Source organism: Neolamprologus multifasciatus, chromosome 6, assembly GCF_963576455.1.
Source record: "Neolamprologus multifasciatus chromosome 6, fNeoMul1.2, whole genome shotgun sequence".
Lineage (NCBI taxonomy): Eukaryota > Metazoa > Chordata > Actinopteri > Cichliformes > Cichlidae > Neolamprologus > Neolamprologus multifasciatus.
In genome coordinates, this window is record NC_140444.1 from 27,111,453 (window position 1) to 27,118,949 (window position 7,497).

Below are 7,497 nucleotides of genomic sequence, written 5' to 3' on the forward strand. Positions count from 1 at the left end.
CAAATGCAAGTGCTACACCTCAAATCAACTCCAGGACTTTTTTTCTGCTTAATTGATAATGATATAATGAAGGAATTGCCCACAGCTGCCCATTAAATAGCCTTTGAGTCAATTGTCCAATTACTTTCTGTCTCTTTAAAAAGGGGGTGGCACAATGTTAAAGAGCTGATACTCCCGAGAGTTTCCACTGAGAGTTTGACAATGTAAAGCGCAATGCTAAACAGGTATTTCATTTTCTCTATCTAGAAGTCAGTGTGTAAGTAAGGTCAAACTCACTGGAGTGTGCTGCGTCAGCGCTCTAAGACAAATCAACAAAGACAAAGGTTGTGCCCTGGCAGGACATTAAACTGTGCCCACTCTGCCCTCGGCTTTGTGTGGCAGTCCATGATTGCTAAACAGCTTGCTGAGTTTTTTTCTTTATATGAAGAAAGTTTTATTGGGTTTTGTTCTCTAAAATAAGAAGAATGGACATCCTGATAGTTCAGTACCAGAAGTGCTACGAGCCACATGCTTTTACATTTTTAAAAGTAAAAGAAAACACTCCAAAATATGTGAAAGAATGTTTTGAAATTTTAGCTCGTGTGGTCTGTCTGAAGCCTGAATTTTTTTTGTCTTACAGCGATTTGAAACACACGGCTGACCTTGAAATTTATAACTTCAACCCGGTTTATTGTTAGTATCTACTAACAGTATATACAATAAGGTCAAATATTTGGACAGCGACACAATTTTGGAACTTTGCCTCTGTGCACCACTGCAGTGGATTTAAATAAAACTATGAAGATGCATTTGAAGTGCATAATTTAATTCACCCAAAAGGTTGAACAAAAGCATTAAATCAATGGTTTACAAATTATAGCCACTGATAACAAGCTGTCTTACGGCCAAGTGTGATCTGTTCTCTCTCTGTTTAGATAACATATTACCAAGATGAAATAAAAAAAATAAAAATAAACATATCTGAGCGAAAGCAAAACGTTAGGAATGGCGACATCAATAATTGACATCATTCTTTAAAAAAATGAATGTACTGGAAGACATTTTCATGAATAGAAATACAGAGGGTTTAAAACTAGTCCAGAGTCTTTGGGCAAATAAACCAAAATAATCTTGTACAAGAACGATAAGCAGAGAAAACTATGGAGAAGAAAAGGAACAGTTCAGGATCAAAATCATACCAACTCATCTGTTAAACATGGTGGAGGCCTTGTTATGACACAGTCATGTATGGATACCTGTGGAACTGGGTCACTGATGTTCATTGATGATGTGACTGCTGAAGCAGAAGAAATAGAAGGATGAATTCTGAAGTGTTCAGGGCTACACTCTCTGCTCTTCAGCTAAATGCTGCTAAGCTGATCAGATCAGACGGCGCTTCACAGTGTAAATGGATAATAGCTCAAAACATGCTGGAAAAACAACCCAAGAGTTTCTCAAAGCAAAAAAAGAGAGATATTCTTCAATGCATAAGCCAGTCACCTGATCTCAACCCAATAGAGCATGCCTTTCTAATTTACAAAACAAAATGCAGAAAGACCCATAAACAAGCAGTGAGTGTAGGTGGCTGCAGTAAAGGCATAGCAGTGCATCTCCAGGTTCTACACTTCAGGCACTCAATGACTGCAAAGGATTTTTTCCCCAATTATTAAAAGTATTTAAGAATATCGTAATTTGTCCAAATTATTTTAAACCTCTAAAAATAGTAGAATGGCTTCCTAAACAGTTAAAGCAATACATTCATACACACTGCTTCTATACACCTGTAAACAACTTAGCCTGTTTAGCCTGCCCAAGATTAGCACCATAATCGCAGGTTAATAATACAGCTTTTCACATCATTAGCCTTCAGTTGCTTTGTACCGTGTACTGCACCACCCACTGGACTAAACTCTGGGAAGATGGCAAAGCCCTTATTTGTCTTCCCTTGGACTGGTGGTTTTACGGCAGCTGTTTTGGAAAAAAAAAATAAAAAAGAGGAACTGTGTTCAATGAGGTTCTAGTCCAAGTGATCACAGACACAAATGTTTGGCAGCAGCATTTCTGTTTCTGCTGCACTCTGTTGGGATTTTTCCCTGGCAAAGTTTCTCTGCTAATTTTAACCAAATTCTTTGTGTTATCTGCTGCTTATGCATGTTTGCTCAGGCGGCAGAAATGCCAGTGATTGGTTGTATTTATGAAGAGCACAGACTGCGATTTTAAACCCTTCTGTCAAAATGTAATGCGCTGCTTTACAAAGGAAGAGCAGTACTGTATGTCTAGCCATGATATCATTCTGGTTAAGGTAAACATGTACACAGCAAATCCAGCATGTCCAAATTAACACTGTCAGATTTGATTTCAACACTTTTAAAGTGTCTATATGGGTCCACACCAGAGAGTGTTAATTTAACTCTTTTTGGAGAGTTGGTATGTTAACTCTGATTTAGTGTTAAACACCAAATCTCTCTGGAGTTGATAATTTAACACTTGGTGTTAAGAGTTTATATATTAACTCTCAAAGAGTATTTTAGTTTAACTACGTAAGAGTTATCTTCTAATTAATTCTAAAAAGCAGGAATTTTACTGTTCTGAACTTCTAGAAATTTCTTTTGGAAATAAACATTTACTAAAAAGACGCAATGGTTTTTGAAAAACATTTATTCTGAACTGTGCACCACAATTTCAAAACATTTTCTGAAAGATGTACTTTTTCCTGGCTTTATAGTTTTGTGTAATATGTGACATCAGTCGTCTTTGTTTGTTAGTTAAAATGTGGTGGGCTAATCAGAAAACGCACATCAGATGGCAGTCTTACATTTTGGTCTAACAAGATAAGATAAATGGCCTGTATTTATATAGCTTTACTAGTCCCTAAGGACCCCAAAGCGCTTTACACATCCAGTCATCCACCCATTCACACACACACACTGGTGATGGCAAGCTACACTGTAGCCACAGCCACCCTGGGGCGCACTGACAGAGGCGAGGTTGCCAGACACTGGCGCCACCGGGCCCTCTGACCACCACCAGTAGGCAACGGGTGAAGTGTCTTGCCCAAGGACACAACAACCGAGACTGTCCAAGCCGGGGCTCGAACCGGCAACCTTCCGATTACAAGGCAAACTCCCAACTCTTGAGCCACAATCGCCCCAGATAAGATAAGATAAGATAAGCTTTATTAGTCCCACACGTGGGAAATTTGTTTTGTCACAGCAGGAAGTGGACAGTGCAAAAGTTATGTAGCAAAAATTAGAATACCATAAGAATAAAATACTATATACAGTAGAATAAAATAAACAGTAAGATAAAACAAATGGAATTACTTCATGCCATTCTTGGATGAAAGAAAAAAAACACTTTGATGTAAAAGAAATTATTTTTTATATGAAAGTCTTAAGTGAGCAAATTTACAATATAGTAAATTAAAGGTACCATGTTAATCTTGACCATTTCTCGGGCTAAAGAACCACGTTCTGACACATGAAATTATCAAACCGTGTACAACGGATAAATTTAGCTTAAAAGTTTTGCTTGAATTTAATTTCTCCTCCTATTATTATTATTAATCAGAGCTTTGTTGAAGGCATATATGCACTATCATGGAAAGCTACCAAAGTAGTTCCTCTGTGGAAAAATTAAATTTGTGGATCTAATGGTCATCCAATAGGTTACCTACTTGTCCTAAGTAAAATCATGGAAAGAACAACAGTTCAGTAATTTTGGATTCTCAGGTGCAATCAGTAGTTAAATGGATAAAGATCCACACATCCATCCATCCTCTTCCATTTCCCCTGGTCAGGGTTGTGGTTGGACTGCAGCATATCTGAGCTACCATAGGGCGAGAGGAAGGGTGCACCCTGGATAGGTCACCAATATAATGCAAAGCTAACACAGAGAGACAGAAAATAATTCACACTCACACCAGTGGGCAGTTTAGAATTATTATCATGTTGATTAAGGCAATGTGAACAAGATCCATGATGTAATCTCACAGCAAATGAAGAAAATTGATAAAATATTTGTTGAAATGGGAAATGAAATTTCTGTAGTTAAAAGATTTACAAGACTTTGACACCAAATTAATCCAGAATTTGATATTGTCCCATCTTGATTGTATTATGTTCTAGTTGGAAAATGGATCAGATTACGAAGCTTTGACCTTAGATTTTAACTGAGTAAAAAAACAAAAAAAAAAACAAAAACGTGTGGTTATTCAGGAATGAGGAAACAGTCTCCAAACAATCTTTATCTGCTATCTGATATATAAACATTATATTTACCATCTGGGTATCTTGTGCGCCAGTTACCTTATTTGAGTTAAAATGATTTATTTGTTCTTGTTCTGCATAGAGTCAGTAAATCACTGTTAAAATAAACCTTAACAAGCTACCGTTTGATCCTGCTACCAAAGTGTCGCAGGTTGCTTTCTGTAGCCTGCAGTCATTTCAGGAAAGCTGTTTCCTGCTGCTGTCCATTCACCAACATGCATGGGCAGTGGATGCTGCATAAAAGCAAAGCAGCACATTCTATACCTTTTCTGCTTACAGCTGACCTGGAAAGGCGGGGGCTGAATTTTAATGCGCTTTTTCCATCTCCTCCTAGAGAGAAATAAAGGTGTCAACACGCTCAGGTGTCCTCTGATCTCCTTCTCACAAACCGCTCAACTAAAAAGCAGCTCTTTTCCCCTAGTTCAGAATCCCCAAGGTGCCATTCCTCAGGGTCAAATATTAAGTAGGCATCAGGGGCGAGCTCCTCTGGACTAGCACGGCTACAGATCTGTGCTTCTCTGCCTGCAGCGGGGGTGGGGGGGGAGGTGTTGGGGAACACTTACACTAACATAATTCTTTACAGCGCACATCACAGCTGGAGACTCTGAAGAAAGGCAGAGGGCAGAGCAAAGTGGAACTACTTGAGGCCAAAAACATTATTCTTTGTCTTCTTTATTGCTTTGCCTTAATTTGTCCTCATCTTCTTATTTAGTATTTATATCTTTGCAACAGGAATGAAAGTCACAAAGTTCACAAATAAAAATATATGAGAGTTTCTTAAATTGAAGATTCAGGGTGATTTTTGCAGTTTCACAATTCTCCAGCTCTATGCGAACATATGCTGCCAGAAGTATTCAGTCACCCATTCAAATCATTGAATTCAGGTGTTCCAGTCACTTTATCTAGACGTGCAGACTGCTTCTACAATTATTTGTAAAAGAAAGGAGCTCAGTGAATTCCAGCGTGGCACTGTGATAGGATGCCACCTGTGCAACAAGTCCAGTCGTGAAATTTCCTCGCTACTCAATAATTCCACAGTCAGCTGTTAGTGATGTGGCAGCACGAGGTGAGAATAAAGTAAATACTCTTCAGTTTTAAAAGACAACGCCACTCTGGGAATTTCACCCAGAGAATAATCAGTAACACTAATCACCACGAAGGCAGTTAGGTTTGTTATACTCAGTACAGAGACGAGGTTCAATGTTAAAACAAATTGACAATTTATTAACAATTATCTAAAACACCGTATAAAAACACAATCATAAAAATCCACGTACAAATATGCTTAAAAATATATTCAGCGCTGAGGCTTACCAGTGGAGGGGCAGGGATGCCACGCACAAACTCAAAGAAAACACACCAAGACACAAGTGCAACACAAAAATCACACACTCACACTAATAAACTAAACAAGGCAGGTGTGTACACTCAAGGGATCCCACCACCAAGGCACCCTGGTCTCCTCCACGTCGGCACTCCGCATCTGAATAAAAGAAAATTTTAATAGATAACAAAATTAATGTAGCGCTGGGGGATAACCCTACTGCAGGACCACACTGGTGATCTGCAGCTATAAAAAGGGCCTCCCACCAGTGGTGTAACAAAAATCCAAACTACAAATCAAAACAGAAAAACATACAATCTGGATAAAACTTCAAAATCTGGAGCAAACGGGATCGCCGTATTACTCCAACTAGCCGTCTGCCCGACTATAAATTAATCATACGCTCATCAATATGTACGCCAGCTGACTCCCATAACCGGCGTGCATATGGCCGCTGTCCACGCCGACGTCCACGTTAAAAAGCGGACAGCAGCAGGAAAAGAAACTTCACAACGGGAACAGACGGTAAAAGCCAAGCAAAGCAAAGCAGCAGCACTTCAGTTAGTGTGGCGTTGCGTAAAACCAAGGCCCACACTTCCTGCAAAGCATAATAATTACTATAAAACAAACAATAAAAGGCAAGGATCAAGACGAAATTGAATTACGTACCGAGTAACCCCGCGTCATGAAACATGAGCAGGGGCTCATAGGAGGCTTCCACAGCTATGCCCTAAAAACAATATCCGTTTACCATCAAGTAAGGTAATGCACACACTACGATGGGTAAACACCTACCAGCCGCGATGGAGGCTTCAGAATGATCTCTGCAACACCAAGGGGAAGTCAGGTGACCACAAAGGAGATCACAGGTAAGCGATCCAGGAATGCTCACAGGGCCACTATTTATACTAGCGCCCCCTAATGCGCCAGGCTGAAAGTGGGTGGAACCAAAGAATAACATTCATCCTGCCACAGTGATATTATAAAAAAGTGGAAGCAATTGGGAACAATAGCAACAAAGCAAAGTTGCGGAAGACCTCAATTCTATATTTGCTTATTTTTGGAGTTAAAAAAAAAAGACACGCAACATATAACTTTACTTAGTGTGCAGCTTTTATAGCAGTTTTAATTTCACTGAGTAATAATTTTTGTCATTGTTTTTAACAACGACCATTTTTTTCCGATGAAAATCGCTAAATAGAAACTAACACACAAGGACAAAAACTATGATGAAATGTACTGACGCTTTCGCCAACGAATAAAAGAGAGATAAAAATACTCTAGAGAGCTGAGATCCATCAGAACTAATTAAGTTGTGGAAAGACATCAGAGGTTATTTCCTTGTGCTGTAATGTTAGAGCGCACAATTGGATCTACCACCGACAAACACGGTGGGAGCTCCCGGTTTCTCATGAAAACTCAACAAAACATCAGCACCTGGGACGCAGAGGAGAGCAGACATATGGACACATTTAGCGTTTGATGTGAAGAAAAATAAGCTGCTTTGTAAACCGCGTGGATCAACTCTAACCGCTAAAAACACAACAAACTTTTATACTTTATATTTTACCCAACTGGTATTTAGTCGACTAAATCAGAATTTTAATGCCTAAATTACGACTAAAACTAAATGACATTTTAGTCCAAACTAAAAATCAAAATTAGTTGTCAGAATGAACTCTCTCATAGATATTTGTCTGAACCATGATTCTGCAATATTTTGGGAATGGCAACAGCACAAACAAGGTTTTATTTCACTATTGGTCACTTATCTGAACAACAAAGATAAGAGCATGTCAGGGATGGCACTGATTCCTCTGCCTTAATTACAGAGCTCCTCGACAAAAGTCTTCAAAGAGAGGAATTCAAATTAATGTAGAGACTAAGAGAGAGGAAACAGTGTTATTATGGTGGAGAGCAACGGAT

General features: G+C 39.0%; 1 long non-coding RNA gene across 2 annotated transcripts; it reads right to left on the minus strand.

The window, feature by feature from the left end:
* Positions 1 to 5,541: 5,541 nt before the first annotated feature.
* On the minus strand, positions 5,542 to 6,553 carry LOC146517153 (uncharacterized). Of its 2 annotated transcripts, none has more exons than XR_014874366.1 (2): positions 6,241 to 6,553; positions 5,542 to 5,730 (listed from the first exon to the last, which is right to left on the minus strand). It is a non-coding gene; the product is annotated as an uncharacterized LOC146517153 (long non-coding RNA). The 2 variants fall into 2 exon arrangements; XR_014874367.1 differs by having other exon boundaries at positions 5,542 to 6,169.
* Between the last annotated feature and the right edge of the window lie 944 nt (positions 6,554 to 7,497).